This window comes from Lagopus leucura, unplaced genomic scaffold, assembly GCF_019238085.1.
Source record: "Lagopus leucura isolate 7727_CA_CO unplaced genomic scaffold, USGS_WTPT01 Super-Scaffold_100001, whole genome shotgun sequence".
Taxonomy (NCBI): domain Eukaryota; kingdom Metazoa; phylum Chordata; class Aves; order Galliformes; family Phasianidae; genus Lagopus; species Lagopus leucura.
This window is the reverse complement of record NW_024962262.1, coordinates 48,361,004-48,377,338: the sequence shown is the minus strand read 5'-3', so window position 1 is coordinate 48,377,338 and position 16,335 is coordinate 48,361,004.

The window sequence follows — 16,335 nt, the reverse complement described above, 5'->3', positions numbered from 1 at the left end:
AACACTCCCAGGTCCATTTCTTCCACACAGTCTTCCAGCCATTCTGTCCCAAGCCAGTAGTCTTGCCTGGGGTTGTTGTGACCAAAGTGCAGGATCTGGCACTTGATCTTGTTGAACTTCATCCCATTGGCCTTAGCCCTGCGATCCAGGCTGTCCAGGTCACTCTGTAGGACCTTCCTTCCTCCAGCCATGTTGACACTTCTGCCAGCTTGTTGTCATCTGCAAACTTACTGAGGGTGCACTCAATGCCCTTATCCGAGTCATCAATAAAGACATTAAACAGGACAGGCCCCAGTACTGACTCATGAAGAGCGCCACTCATGACTCTCTAGAAGTTCCCTGTCTTTCTTGAGCTGAGGTCGACACAGCACTACAGATGTGGCTCACCAAGGCAGAGGAGAGAGGGAAGATCACCTCCCTCGCCCTGCTGCCCACACTCTTTTCAAGAGTATCCTGGCACCCCAGGATACCATTGGCCTTCTTGACCACAAGGGCACACTGCTGGCTCATGGCCAACATGCTGCTCACCAGGACACACAGATCCTCCTCTGCAGAGCTCCTCTCCAGCAGGTCAGCCCCTGACCTGTACTGATGCATTTTCCTCATTTTGTCACACTTAAGATCACTAAAGTCTTTCACACTCCTCTGAACTTCATCTGATTCTGATCATGCTTTTTGTCCAGGGTCCAGAAAAGCTGGAAACAAAATGCTGTGTGTGAAGGCTCCATAAAATGCCTCTTGAGCTGGAAAAAAATAGAGTTATTAAAACGCATGTCATTCATCACTGTGAAGCCGTTGCACACTGATTCAGGCAGATTGAGCAAAACACGACACCAAAAGTGCATGTAACTGCTTGGGTTCATGAAGAGGGACAGAATTTCCCATGGCTCTCTCTACCTTGAGAATTATTTCACATAAGAAAGATTAAGAACATCACACAACAAACACTAACCAGAGAAAAAAACCCAAAGTCTTAAAGTCCAGTCAGAAATTCAAGTCTTTCTGAAACACTTATCACAGCCATCTTCAGAGTTATAGGCTGGGGTTTTTTTGGTCAAAGTAGGAATGCACAGGAAGATAGAAAATCCCGAAGAGCTTTTTCTTATCCTTTGCTGCCTTACTGTCCCCTGTAGATTCCCAGCAGTTTTTTGGAAGCTGTGACATGAGAACAAGCCTACCAGGAGGGCGTGAAGTGCCAGGTTGTTGTTTTCCCTCAGAAGGCTCAGGCTGCAGGTTCTCCATTTAGGTATGTACTGTTTGCAGATCCTCGCTTCTTGTCATAAGGGTGTGTTGTCCCCCTGTTCTAGTTGCTATATGGAGGGAGCCTGGGCAGGGAATCCAGCAAAAAAAACTGTGGATATTTCCAAAAAGGCCTTAAATCTGATTCCTTAGACAGGGAACTTGAAGGCAATGAGGACTTGTGGCTGCATGATAAGTTGCTTCACCACTAAGTCTGGGATGCAGTTTGAATGCTAGTGCTGATGAATGCCAAGAAAGGAAGGCCACAGCCTGCAATTTAAGAGAGGACAAGTTCTCAGCTTGTACATTTTACCATAGTTTGGGAGAGAGATGCTGTTTCCTTGGTTTTGAAATGATTGGCTTCAGGTTGGTATTTGGCCCAGGAATATGTGAATTTGTGACATAGCTCTTACTTTTGGCACTTAACCTTGATAAAAATGTAGGTATGAACTATTTAAGGGAGGCAGTCAAAAATGAATTATACATGTATACGCAATTCTGTCTTTTGAACTCAGGTCCTTCCCAGATGCAAACAAAGCATGAAGTAAGGTTGTTATTGCCCGAACAAGTTCAGAGGAATGATTGTAAGAGGTAATAACACAGTAGTAAAGGAGATAGATTGATAGTCTAATATGCAGTAATAAGAGCTCATTGTATGTGCTTCACTGGTGACTGGCAAGAAGCAGTTTTCTTGTAGTGATAGTGATGGTATCTGAGAAACTATCATGGATTTTCAATCGAAGTATTCAAACAAACCTCAACAAACACATTTGTTTCACTGTCATTCCAGTTAAATGAAGCATTATCCAATGTTTTGGTAGCAGTGCCCCGTGTCATGAGATTCTCATTTGAATATGTTTGGAAGAACAGACAGAGGGAATCTGTGCTCTGTTTGTGTTCTTCTATCATTGGTTAAAATTAGGTTAAAGAAGAAAAAACATGAAAGCATGGCAGGGAATAATATAAATTTTCTTCTTTTTGCTAAGCTGGCTGCATATCCTAGTAATCTATATCTATTGGTGCATTTCATCTATCAGGTGCAGTTTTTCTCCAGAGAAAAATATGGAGGGACAGTCTGTCATATTAGCTTTCTTCCACTGCATGCACTGACTTTAGGCTCAACCATAACTTTACAGATAAAATAAGGAAGTTCCTAGAAGTGGCCAGTCACTTGGAAAAGTCACTAATCTTCCAGGGAAAATACCTGGATGCTTTGGACCAATGCAAATCAAAGGAATGTCTTCTCAGTGAGCAACACAAAGGCACCATATTTCAGTTATCTGAGCAAATACCTTCTGCACGTGGACAGATTATAATTGACCCAAAATAGAAACACTCCCTAAAGGATTCCCTTAAAGTTGCTTTAAGATAAGGGTCCAGTTCCATTTTAGATACCTCAGTTTACCCTCCTTGACCTCAAGCTGCTTTTCAAAGGGGGCCCAAGTCTCCTGTAGATCTTGTGTTATGTATGCAAGTCTCACTCAGTTGTTTCCCTTATTTATTGCATCTCAAGTGAGGTGACACCTACATTCATACAACTGAAACCCATTCCCATGTTACAAGTCCTTTAAGAATCTTAACAAAAAGATGTAGCCATATCTAAAATTACATTATTAATAGAGATCAAAGTCTCACAGAAGTAACGGTTTGGTTTTTGGGAACATGGGAAAGAAAGTTATCAGATGTTATCTCTACTCTTGGAAGAATTCAATTGTTACATACAGATTTTTTTTGGACCTTGAGTTACATGAACAGACCTTCATTATTTTTTTCCATTCTCAAGTACCCACTTTGGTTATTAAGAACAACAAAAATGAATGTCCATGTCTAGAATGCATCCCTTTACAAAGTCTGTCAGGATAATGTGATACTGGTGTGAGAAATTTTAGAGAAAGTACTGTGTTAAATTTATAACGCATCTTCATAATACCTCCATTTGCCTCCATTATTAAAAGTTAAATCTCTTTAAGTCTTTCATATCACAGAATTAAATCTTTGACAAGATACCTTTGAAAAGGTATTTCAGAAAAGCAAAAAAAGGTTTATTCTCTACGCACTTAACATAACATGCACGTTTGCTTAAAAATTGTTATTTTCCATTCAAGGAAATAGTGCATTGTCAATATAGCTACTTCATTTCTTATGTATAGGATTATTTCTCAGTTTTTAGGTGAAGCTCAATGACATGTGTTTAAGAATAGGTAATTACTTCTCCAAATGACAAGGGAGCATACTCAAATTAGTGTAGAAAAATTACAGCATGCACCGATTGTTTCCTTTCTCTCTTGGATTCTTCCTGGAATAGTCTGTATAGTTTAAGAGAGAAGTCATCAATCTCTGTGTAAATACCAGTTCTGCTCTTCCAGGTCTCTAGAGGAGTAGAAGCCTCAATTAAAGCCTAAAGTTCCAACAACAATATTCTTTGTGTAGGTAGTTAAAATGTATAACAAAGATATCAGCAATATTAAGCATTCTCCATTAAGCATCCCACCCTATTCTCAGCCTTCCTGTTGCGTTAGGCACACTGCATGTTTCTCCCTTGAAACAGGGCCTCTCAAAAGCAGTGACTGTTACTAGCACAGGATACCTGGGACACGGTGCTCCATGGCACTGCCCAGACAGGGAGGATGATCACTGCTGCTGCAGAAGAATATGTGATAAAACCATTTGATGTCTAAATAGCAAGGCATGCCTCACTAAAGCAGCACAACAGACACAAAGGGGAAGATAGAGCAAGGGTAAAACCAAACTTTTGGAGGCAGTAAGAAAGAATGAGGAAGAAAAAGGAAGAATAAACAGGAGAAATTAGGATTAGCTGGGAGGTGATGAAGAGAAGGACAAAGTGTTAGCAAAGCCCCTTAGCAAGAAAGATAATCACTGTTATAAAGGATGCAGCCGTCATTCAAGGATTCAAAAACACAAAAAAGTGAGGTAAACAGAAGGTCTAAACTTGCTCCAAGTTTATGAAGGCTTATTACAGATGCCCCCATTACAGGCCAAGTCACAAGAAAGAAACCTTTTCCACCACCGAGGCAAAGTTTGTGCTTTGGAACACATACAAAGTGAGAAGAAACTAAAGGTAGGGGGCTACTTATCCAGCTGCCACTCCTTCTGGTCCTCTTGCACAAGAGGTCTGTCTTGGGAGCAGTGCTCTTTAACATCTTTATCAATGACATCGATTACAGAATCGAGCACATCCTCAGCAAGTTTGCTGATGACACCAAGCTGAGTGGTGCTGTTCATACAGTAGAAGGAAGGGATGCCATTCAGAGGGACCTCAAGAGGCTGGAAAGGTTGGCCTGGGTGAACCTGATGAGGTTCAACACGGCAAAGTGCAGAGTTTTGCAGTTGGGCCAGAGGAATCTCAGGCATCTGTACAGACAGGAAGGAGTGGTCCTTGAGAGCAGCCGTGTGGAGAGGGGCCTGGGGGTCTTGATAGATGAAATGCTTAACATGAGCCAGCAGTGTGCCCTTGTGGCTCAGAAGGCAAATGGTATCCTGGGCTCCATCAGAAGAGGGGTTGCCAGCAGGGACAGGGAGGTGATTGTCCCCCTCTACTCTGCTCTTGTGAGGCCCCATCTGGAGTACTGCATCCAGGTCTGGAGCCCCAGTACAAGAAAGACAGAGAGCTGTTGGAGAGGGTCCAGAGGAGAGCCACAAAGATGATCAGAGGGCTGGAGCACCTCCCCTATGAGGACAGGCTGAGGGAACTGGGCTTGTTCAGCCTGGAGAAAAGAAGGGTGTGGGGTGACCTCATTACAGCCTTTCAGTGCCTAAAGGGAGCCTACAAAACTCTTCGAAAGAGTAGATAACAGCAGGACAAAGGGAAATGGTTTTAAGTTGAGGGAGGGGAGACTTAGGTGGGATTTCAGGGGGAAGTTCTTTACTGTGAGAGTGGTGAGGTGCTGGAACAGGCTGCCCAGAGAGGCTGTGGATGCCCCGTCCCTGGAGGTGCTCAAGGCCAGGTTGGATGGGGCCCTGGGCAGGCTGGTCTAGTATTAAATGTGGAGGTTGGTGGCCCTGCATGTGGCAGGGGGTTGGAGATTTGTGATCCTTGAGGTCCCTTCCAACCCTGGCCATTCTGTGAGTGTATAATTTACTTATGAGGCACAGGGGCTACTGTGAGCATAGTATCAATTCTAAGCGCCGTTGTTCTGAAAGTTGCCTAAAAATGCTGGGACATGCTATTCATTGGCATAAATTTACCCAAATGAAAATGATGTTAGCTGGATTCTGCTTTTCTAAAGATTGATGTCTGATCCAGACATCAGTATTAGGACTATCTCTCTCCAAAGAGAGCCTCAGTGCCTGTGCCTAGTAATTATATCTGAAATTATGTCTAAAATGTAACACAAGTGGTTGCAAAGCTCACAGATTTAATTCTACTAAATAATTCCCAATGGGAATAATTTAACAGGAATCTATGTAAAATGACATAGACAAAACATGGAGAAGCATTGGTATGGAATCATTGATGCTCTAAACACACTTGGCTAATAGCACTAAGTATACACAGCAAACTGATGAAGGTGTTTAACTGTTGCCAGTTACTGTTATCAGTCACTGTCTAAGTAGTAGACATGAAGAAGCAGAAATCCATCCAGAGTGCTGTAGTCAAATATGGCAACATGTTCCAGTTCTACAAAATATGTATTCCTGCGTGACAATAATGCTCTTATTCAAACCTACTTACCAGTAGGTATCAACATGCTGGTAGCTGGATTTCGCCAGTTATTTAGGTATCAAATATAACAGGAAAAAAAGAAAAAGAAATATCTTTTCACTTTCCCATTTCCTGATTTGTTAGATATAAATATTTGTTAGCTGATCATTTAACTCACTAATCTGAAATTATTGCTCTCTGATAACAGAAAACATAACCATAAATTACCATGTCTGATTTTAACAAAGTATTTTGTAGTTTTCTACACAGATTAAATATTAATTCTGTTCCACACTGTCTGAAATTCGGCAGAGCACCTCTGGTAGCTTGCAGCTGGCAATTATGATCAATAAGAAAGGGAACATCTGGAGTTCAGAATAAAAGAGAAAAAGAGAAAAGAAAAATCAACTCCTTGTGCTACAGTCTTCCACGTCTTTTTCCTTGGCTACCTGTTATTATTCTCTCTCAGACCTTTCTTTTTTATTCTATTCTTTTTCAAATCATATAGAGCTTCCCAGTGAAATTCCTCAGCTGTCAGTCCGTTCTGAATTCTTTCTATTGTTTTATTTCGTCTCTCATGTTGTGAACCCTCTAAGCCCTGTTCAACTGCACCCATCTACTTCTGTCTTTCATGTTTTGCTTTTGTGTCAAGAATTTTGTTTTATAGTGTTTTTATTCTGGCTTCACTGAATGTAACTGCCAATGCCCATACTTTGGCTTTTGTAGTTTATTTTGAAGAGCAGAAAGATGATAATATTTAAGTGATATTTAACCAATGCCTTTCTGTCTAGAAACTTCAGAGAATCACAGAATCACAGGGTGGCTGAGACCGACAGTGACCTCTGGGTCCCACTGGGCCAGGGTCTGCCCCAGTAGAGCCCCCAGAGCAGGGTGCCCAGACCTGTGTCCAGGCAACTTCTGGAGATCCCCAGGAGGAGACTCCACAGCCTCTGGGCAGCCTGTGCCACTGCTCCATCGCACACATAGCACGAAAGTGCTGCCTCATGTTCTGAGGAAACATCCTGTGGACTAATTTGTGCCCTTTGCCTCTCATTCTCACACTGGGCAACACTGAAAAGAGCCTGGCTGTGCACCCTCCAGGTATTAATAGGAATTGATGAGATTCACTTTGAGCTTCCTTTTCTCCAGGCTGAACAGTCCCAGCTCTCAGTCTCTCTTCATAGGAGAGATGCTCCAAGCTCTTCAATATCTTTATGACCCTATGCTGGACTCTTTCCAGTATATCCAGGTTTCTTGTTCTAGGGCCCAGAACTATGCTCCACATACAGCCTTACCAATGCTGAGTAGAGAGGAAGGATCACCTTCACCAACGTGATGGCAATCCTTCACCTGCAGGCAAAGAGAGGTGAACTTGTTGCATTAGACACTAAGCTTCTGCTGCTGATGCCTGCTGCCACTCAGGATTTGCTTCCTAGGTAGTTTGGAGGAAGGAGTGACTTCTGAATAAGGAACCAGCTGGAATGCAGAAGATCTGGATGCTGGCTCTTAGCTTTTTTACTAATCTTTTTGTGTCTCAATTGCCACTTTTCAAGCAAGAATTATTTTCCAGCTTACAAACATTAACCAGAATAATTCAAGTAATGTCTATCGGTTGTTAGACATAACACTTCAACTGTTGAGCATAGGCAGAAACATGCAAGGTACTCACTTTATTCCAGAGTGAAGTGACTCTAGTTTCCTTCTCTGTGAGAAAATGCTTGGGATCTGAGGCTAATCACTGAGGTCTGTCTTCACAATGAGGTACATGAGCATTAAACTGCTGGGGAAATAAATGCGTCTGCGATACCACACTTGATGCACCTTAGTTGTTGATCACTCTCCAAATCTGAAGCTTTGGTGATGAGGTTCTACCATGAGAGGCGTTAGCTATTATAGCAGCAGTTCTCCCAGGACTGCTGTGATTGCAGTAAGGCTCCTCCAGGATGCTGAGAGAAGAATAAGACTGTTTAAAATCTCATTTTCTTCAGGTTCAGAAGTCATCATTTCCTGTTTGCGCTGCAGTTGTTACCCATTTCTTCTGATTGTTCCGCTTCAAAGAAGTTCAATGAACAAAAATCTGTGCAATAATTGGATTGAATTGCAAACTTGAGGAGAGCTCATTTGGTTTCATTCCCAAGAGGAACACGGATTAACTCGGCCTTAAAAAGCTACTGGCATTTAAACAGCTCCAGTTATGATTTGGAGCCCAGCTACAAGAAAAAAAAGGTTCAAATGGTACGTGTGTAATAAGGTGTAGTAAGGGGAAGAGGATAGGGTTGTGTGCAATACTTACCTCAGCTGAATGAGCTTTTCCTTGGTTTGAATAAAAATAAATGCAGAATCCACAGCAGCGGGCTCTGTATCCCACTTAAATCAATGGATTGCATCCTACAGAGCTTTGTACCACTGATATATAAATGAAAACCCTTAGCAGCCCCCAGAAGGCAGTCATTTTTACAGGCAAAATCACAGTATGAAACATTACACGCTAAATTTTCAGAAGATTGTTTGATGTTAGTGCCAAGGCAATAGAGGGATTTGCGTAAGAGTAGACCAAAGCCCAGACAGATGAGGACCTTGGCTGCCTGGTGCCTTACTGAGCGCTCAGCTCTGAGGGATGGAAAGCACTCAGCTCCTGGTCTGGAAGCTGCCACTGCCTGCAGGCCTGCCTGGAAGCTTGTCTGTGGTCCTGTGCAGTCAGTGTGCCCACAGACAGGGGTCAGCAAGCCGTGCAGAGTGCTACAGGTGTGTGGGGAGCTGGAGAGATGCTGCTGTGAATTCTCATACAACTCTGCTCAACCAAGCATGATTTGCAAATGCATCCTTGTTGGTCTTTCCCAGGTGAGCAGCTTGGGATAGTTGGAGCCTGCTTATATTTTATGTTGCTTATCAAGACAGTCCTCTCTTAGGGAATATGTAATGATTCTGCTCTCTCCAAAGGAATTTCTGTGAAGTGTGTGTCTGGCATGACTGGTCAGGACACAGCTTGGTTCTTCCAAACAGGCATTTTCAGTCACGTAACAGTGTTCCATTAGAAGTAAGCAAAGGGAAAAGGAATGCTGATGTGGAACTTACAGCAAGGCTTCAAAGCTTTTCTCATCATGCTTTGGGCAGGCAGCTGCTGTCACTGCTGGGCCTCACTAAGGAGCTGAGGAAGCTCAGGTGGCAGTCTGCAGTCAGATGTTGGTGATCACACAGTGACAACATCTCTGTCACAACCCATAAATATCTTTGCTTGGATCTAATAAGGTAAGGGCATCAATATGCCTCTGCTAAATTCACCTGTGTTTTGACTGAGCTCCTTACTGGACTGTACACAGACAACAGAGAGGAGTGTCAGTGTGCCATCAGTGTTGGGGGCATGAAGAACCAGCTTTGTGGAAAGCTTACACTGGATGACCTGAAAAACCCATCGTTAGCTCTTATAATTTTCCCTCTCTTTCAGTTCAGTTTTTCCTATGAGGCACCTTTGTCTACTTACTTGTGTGTATTCATATTCTAACATAAGTAGGATTAGCAGCCTGCAAAGGGACTGCTGCTGATCTTCTGATGCCTCCTGAATAGTCAAATGAGAAATGGCAGCAAAGCTGCAGCTGGGAAAAGGGATTTCTGAGGACTGTGCCTTTTGCACAGAGGAAACCCAGGCAAAACTTTGGGTGGTCAGCAAGTCTGACAGTTAGGGAAGGAGCTAAATAGTTTTTGGAAATAGCTTCAGAGGCTGGCAGTGATACAGAAGAACTCATGCAACTAATCCTGCTAAGACCCTGCACAGCTGATAAGAATTAACCCTGCTTGCACCTGCCTACACACAGAATAACAAGTACTGGCTGAGTTGATGCTGATTATGACAGGAAGGAAAGGAATGTTTTGGCAGAGAATATTCATAAAGGTCATCTGTCTATTTATTGTCCTCTATATGGAGAATAGCAGCAAAGAACAAGATTCATGCCCGTAGAAAATAGTATTTTCAACTTCATTCTTAAACTCTTTCCTTGCAAAGAGAGATGGGGATTCCTAGAAAGCAGCATGTGCTAGAAGTTTTTCTGCCAAAGTAAGAAGGCTGAGCTTTAGGTACTTTTGCTGTGCTACTGAGTGGTTGGGGAGAAGTGCACAGCAGTTTCTTCCTGCTGCTTGCATTGCTGTGTAGCTGTCTTTCAAGGAGAGGAAGCTGTAAATCCTTCAGACTTTAGAGCTTCTTTTTCTGTGACAAATAATATGTTACTGTTGGGATGTTTCATTTGCCTCAACCTTATCCTCAAAGCATGGCTCATTCTGATTACATGAACAGCAGATGAATTGTGTGTTCCTGTTATTCAGAGGTATGCAGCCTAGATGCCTCTTTAGATGGAGATTCTGATTGTGAGAGCTCATTCATGTTTGCTCTTTGAACACATAAAAGAAGATAAGTGTCATCTCCAAAATCTCTTAAATGGAAGTGATTGCCACCTGCAATGAAACTCCACTGAACTCGACTTCACGAGTTTCTGTTTGCTAAGCTAAGGCTCCAGCACTCAGCAGTGTCAAAGTGTGATTGGGTTATTCTTCACACTGAAGGTATTTTCAAAAATAATCCTCCTATATTTGAACTACTGAAAAGTGGCATTGCTGCATGTTATTTTTCCAAAAAAACATGCAAGGTAGGTCAGGTGGCTACATCTCTGCTCTGCTTTTTTCAAAGAACAACCAGAAAAACCGGCCAGTGGTCAAGAGATCACTGTTCCACACAGAAGTCTGCAGTTACTTTAATGCTTTTGCTAACATATAATGTGCAGGAATGAACAGTAGAGGGTGTCAGTCTAAAGGAAAACTATAGTTTGTTGCATGGGCTATGTCCTGTTTGACATAAATAGCAAAAAAGTCACTCCCTGTGAAGCTGTGGCTCTGTATAAAGACACCAGAGGATCCATGCAATGTCTTTTCTTCAACACTGAAATAAATTGTGTACAAATCCCTTTTCCCAGCCTCAACAAATTATATAATTTTCCAGTGCATCAGCTACTTAACCAGGAATAAGTGGATGGGCATTTCTGAATGTCCCCGTAAGTTCCTGTCCCTTTAGGTTCCCCAGGGGCCATGATTGCCTCTGAGCAATCTGGGAGCATCTGGCTCCTGGCAGGATTGAGATGCCAGCAAACAGCCCAGTGCTCTTCTGTGAGGCAGTAACTTCCTTTCTCATTTGCTTTGCCAAGCTGACATGGGAAAAGAGCCATGGGGGCTTCTTCTGCTAGTGCAGCAGAAAAGCAAACACAGGGAGAAGATGAAAATGCACGCCAGCAGAGAGAAGCACTTGGAGAGCCTGAGGCTCCCTGTGCAGCTGAACCCTCCCACCCATGTGGTGCAAACTAAATCCGCTGCTGCTTTCTCAGGCAGGAAGCTGCTGTTTCTATTATCCAACTGAAAGACCTGGCTTGCCATCAGAAAGTGTCCAAATAAAAGTTATGTTAATGTTTTCATGTCATTTATGACTGTATTTCAGACTTGAATGATTTTTCAATGCACACTGCAGGGCAGATAAGTGTTCCCTTGTGACTTTCTGGGCAGCAGCTCATTAAAAGTTTTAGTGGCATCTTTTGTGGTGTGCCTTGGCATCAGTAGGTATGCCTTTGTTTTCTAAGAACAAAATTATTTCTTCCATTCTTCTTAAAATAATCAAGCATTTTCTTTTGGATATAATGGATATAAGGAGACAAATCTGAGATGTTCCCTAAGTATTCACCAAAAGAACGACTCCACTGACAGGGCTCAGAACTCTTGTGAGTGCCAGGGATTATCTGTGGATATAGTATTCATGAGCATTGTATCTACAGCCCAAATCACTGGATTTTCCTTCAGCTCCATTCACTTAGATACTAAATCTGGATCCTGGACACCCACATACCCCTCACCATGGGGGTACATTTAGATACCTGCTCTCAGAAGAAAATTCTCAAGTGTGGCTCTCACCTCTAATTCAGCTAACATTCTTTTGCACATTTTAGTACATAGAAAGATATAGAAAGACATTTAGGTCACTGATGAGGCACGTTTTTCAGGTAATGCATGGTGAAAAGTATTGGGTGAATATTATTGGAATTAATTGAAGTCATGCACACTGGTGTCTACAATGCCTGTAAAAACAACCCCTTCAAGTTATTTGGGGCCATGCTGAAAAGAGCAAAATTGCAGTGCTATTGAGCACCTCTAACCCCCAATCCAAACCCCTAACCCTATCCCTAACCTTAAGTCTATCCATAGCCCTAACCCTATCGATAAGCTAACCCTATGGACACCCTACTGCACAGCTCATCAGAAGGCCCAAGCCTCTGTAGAAGTACCCATAAACTAATCCAAGGAAAAGAAAAGGCAAAGCAGCAATAGATGAGCGTGTGCCCATGTATAGGATGTAGTATAAAAATATACAAGATATGATTAAAAGTATGGTAAAGGCTGACTTTCTTTTTGATTAGTTACTCCACCTTAGCTACTATGACCTTCTACAACAGCAATCCTTACAAAAACTTGCCTAGCCCTTGTATTTTGTATGATAATTTTTATATTTTCTGAGATTTTACAAGCATAGCAAGGGCAAAGCTCCTTCAATTCAAGGTGACTTTCATGTTAGATCAATGGAAACAACAGGAAAGAACAAAGAGGCAGCAACTGCGGGTGGTAAATGAATGCAGTATGTATGAAAAGGCTTTCAGAACAAAGCCAGGCTCTGCAGGCAGGCAGAGAAAATGAAAGATGTGAAGAATAGCAGAGAAAAACAAACATTTACAGCTATATTCACCACCTGTATTCACAACACTGAATCACCTATATACACTCTATACACACATTTCTCTTGGTAAAAGGTTTGGTGTTCCCTTGGTAATTTTTCCATTTGGCAATTTCAGGAATTGCTGGTAGTAGGTGAGGAGACTGTCGACCCACAGAAGCCCCTCTCTGTGTTCATAGAATCACGAAATCACAGAATCACAGAATGGTTTGGGTTGGAAGGGACCTCACAGCCCATCTCTGCCATGGGCAGAGCTGCCCCACACCAACTCAGGCTACTCAGGGCCCCATCCAACCTGGCCTATGCCTGCACCTCACCGCCTTCTGAGTGAAGAATTTCTTATATATTATATATATTATATTCTTATATAATATCTTATCTAAATCTCCCTTCTTTTAGTTTATAACTATTCTCCTTTCTTCTATCACTGTTAGACTGTGAAAAAAGTCGGTGTCTATCTTGTCTTATAAGTTCCCTTTAAGTTCTGAAAGGCTTCAATGAGATCTCTCTGAAGACTTCTCCAAGCTGAACAAGCCCAGCTCCCTCAGCTTTTCTTCACAGTAGAGGTGCTCCAGCCCTTTCATCATCATGTTCCCAGCAGACAATCCCTCTCGCCTCAAGCAGGCAGGCTGGCTCCGCAACCCACAGCTTCCCAGAGTTGCAGTGCCACAGAGCCATGTCCTACTTCATCTTCCTGGGCTGGGAGTTGCGGTGGCACCACACAGAGCCTCAGCCGCAGCTTCAGGCAGATCCTAACAGGACAGGGCTATCTGAGAAGGATACAAACATCAGTGATTTAACCTCAGGAGAATGCTGACCTTGAAAAGTCGTCATCTGCAAGCATTTATGACTAACTGCTAACCCACATTTTGGATTCAAGAACCAGCAACCAAGATCTGCTTTAACTTTGAGCCTCATTGTAGCTCCAACAGCGCAGGTTGGACCCCAAGCCAATGCAGGCTTCTTGTCACCAAGGCTGATCAATGCAAGCTCAGTGGTGCAACATGTAGATTCTGGTTGACCAACAAAGCAGAAGAAATCTGCCTGGAAGTATTAAAAGAGATGAACAGGAGAGGTATAAAGAACTGCAGCACATGTGAAGTCAGATGTGCCATGCTGTTAACTCAGAATACATCCCAGGATGAGGGAAAGCTTAGCTGGAGCTTGTCATTCCATGGAAGTAAAGCTTGGTTCATCAGTCTGATCTGCTCTGTATCTACAGTAAACCAGGGCAGATCTGCCAGACTGTTCAGGTTGGTCTTCAGTTTTTCAGTTCTGACAAACCTCAAACACGCAGCTTACCTCAGTGTAACTAAAGGTGTTGGAATTAGCCACATTCCTAAAATCAAAAGCTTTCCATCAAACTCTGCCATAATTCCTCCTGTGAAATTCAATGACAATAATTGGTTCTATTTTAAATAATGAAATTGAGAACAGTCCCAACATAACACCACAGAATGTGTCCTGCATTTCCCAACATCTTTCTCACAAGAGCCTTAGGGTGATATGGAAAACAACGAATTAGAGGGGTAGCTGCTCAGATGCTGCATCTCTCTCCTCTGAGTTCGTCAGGGAGGATGCTGCTTGGAGCAGGGAATGATGCTGGAGGTGGAGAGGTTTCCCCTTCCTGAACATGCTACAAGAGCAGCAGTAGGAGTAGCATGTGGAGCATCTTTCAGGAGAGAGGATGGCTCTGACATTTCTAAGCCCCTACCCAGCCCTTGGAGCTGCTTTGAATGCAAGGGCTGGTCAAAAAGAGCTGATATTCAGTTTAGGTCACAGATGTGATTTATGTTCATTTCTTACTAACCATACTAACCATACTAACAGGCTTGTAATTAGAAGACTGATCTTATGATGTTTCAGGTTGTATATTAGGAAAAACTTCTCACAAAGAGCAGTGATGCAGTGGCACAGGCTGCCCAGGAAGATGGTGCAGTCACCGTCCCTGGAGGTGTTGAAGAACCGTGTGGATGTGGCACTGAGGGAGGTGGTCAGTGGGCTGATGGTTGGAGTAGACGGTCTTTTCTAACCTTAAAGATTCTATGTGCTGAACTCATCCCTCACACAGTTCAGCCTGGGCACTACTGAGTACTCTGAGATGCATTTCTCTAGAAGCAGCGTGGCCTCGTAAGCTGACTTCATCTTATGCTTCTGTTCAGTGCCACTGGCCTGTCTCCAGGTGTTGGGTTATGAGGAGGTGAGCAGGACAAGTACCACCTCAGTAGCTGGAAAAGAATCATAAAGACAAGGCCTGAGCATAGCCTTAGGCTGTCCTAAAGCTGGATGGGCAACCCAAACCCCAGCACTGCCAACTTTGTGTGAGGCAGTATGAGGAACCAGCAACATGGGTGTTCAATGATCTGGTTATGCTCTAGTGATACAACATGAAATTAAGCTGTCCTGGTCAAGCTCAGCCATCTGGCAAATCTAATTGGAAAATCCATCATGTTGACAGACTGCCATAATAATAGTTGCCTTTTTAAAACAGATTGGAGGAAAGAAACAAGCATATAAAAACATAACCTCCTGTACATCTGCAGCATAGTGTGGTGCTCAGGACAGAGGTTGGGCTGTGCAAATAGACCAACTAGAGTGTTCAAATGAAAAGAATAAATCATCCTGACAATTCCCAGGTTTAATATGAAACAATGCAAGAAAACACTTAACCAAACATAGGCTGGAAAAAGGTCTTGTGGGCCCCAGTAGGGAAAATTAATATGTTATCCCACAACAAGTGCTTCTTGAGGTTAGAGTGCATACCTAGAAAAGAACAGTGAAATGGATCCTTAATAACAGTGAAAAAGGAACTCATCCATTTCCTTCCATATTTCTGTGATAAATCAATATTTGCACATGGCACATATAACAAGACAACAGTGATTTATCACCCCTGCTATGCAGAAGGAGAATTCAGCATTCAGACTTCCTGTGCTGCCAGTTTTGATCCTGCACTTGTCAAAAATATAGATGGGAAAACTTACCAAATTTCTATTGCATCCAGCGGGACTCTAAGGTTAGGTTTTCTTCAGCCATTTTTACAAGGATATCCCAGTCTTCATCACTGTGGGTGGCATGCAATCCATCTGCCACATACATTTGAGCAGTATGCATGTGCAAAAACCCTAGTCCTAACCCTCACCCTCCATTTTGTTCATGTCATTGGAATTGCACGGGTTCAGCCTCAAATATACAGAGCAGACACAGGTGAAGCGATCACAAGCCCCAAAGCAGCCAATGTTGAATTAGTCTGACCGAGGCACATTTTCAGCTAAAAATGTGAGTTGTTAAATTTCAAAGTTCATGTGATTGAAAGCAGTTTTGGAGGAAGAGTTCATTTTCTGTTCACTAAGATATCTTTTCTACCAAAATTTGTATGGCTTTTCCTTTTTCATCTCCAGTAACTCCCTATGATGTGGGACTCCAGGTATGTGCCAGCTCCGTTCTCCAAGAGGAGACTCCAGGACATCCTGAAGCAGATAAGGAGCATTACTACCCACCAAACAGAAGGTATCACAAACTATTCAAATTTCAGCTTCCAGGACAGACCATTTCAGAACTAAAGGTTTGAGTCTTCCCTGAATCGTGCTAGGGAGAAATTTCAACGCTCTCTCACATATCCCATCAAAGTGTTCTGGCTGCAAGGTCATTCTGGTTTACACAAACTCTCAAATTC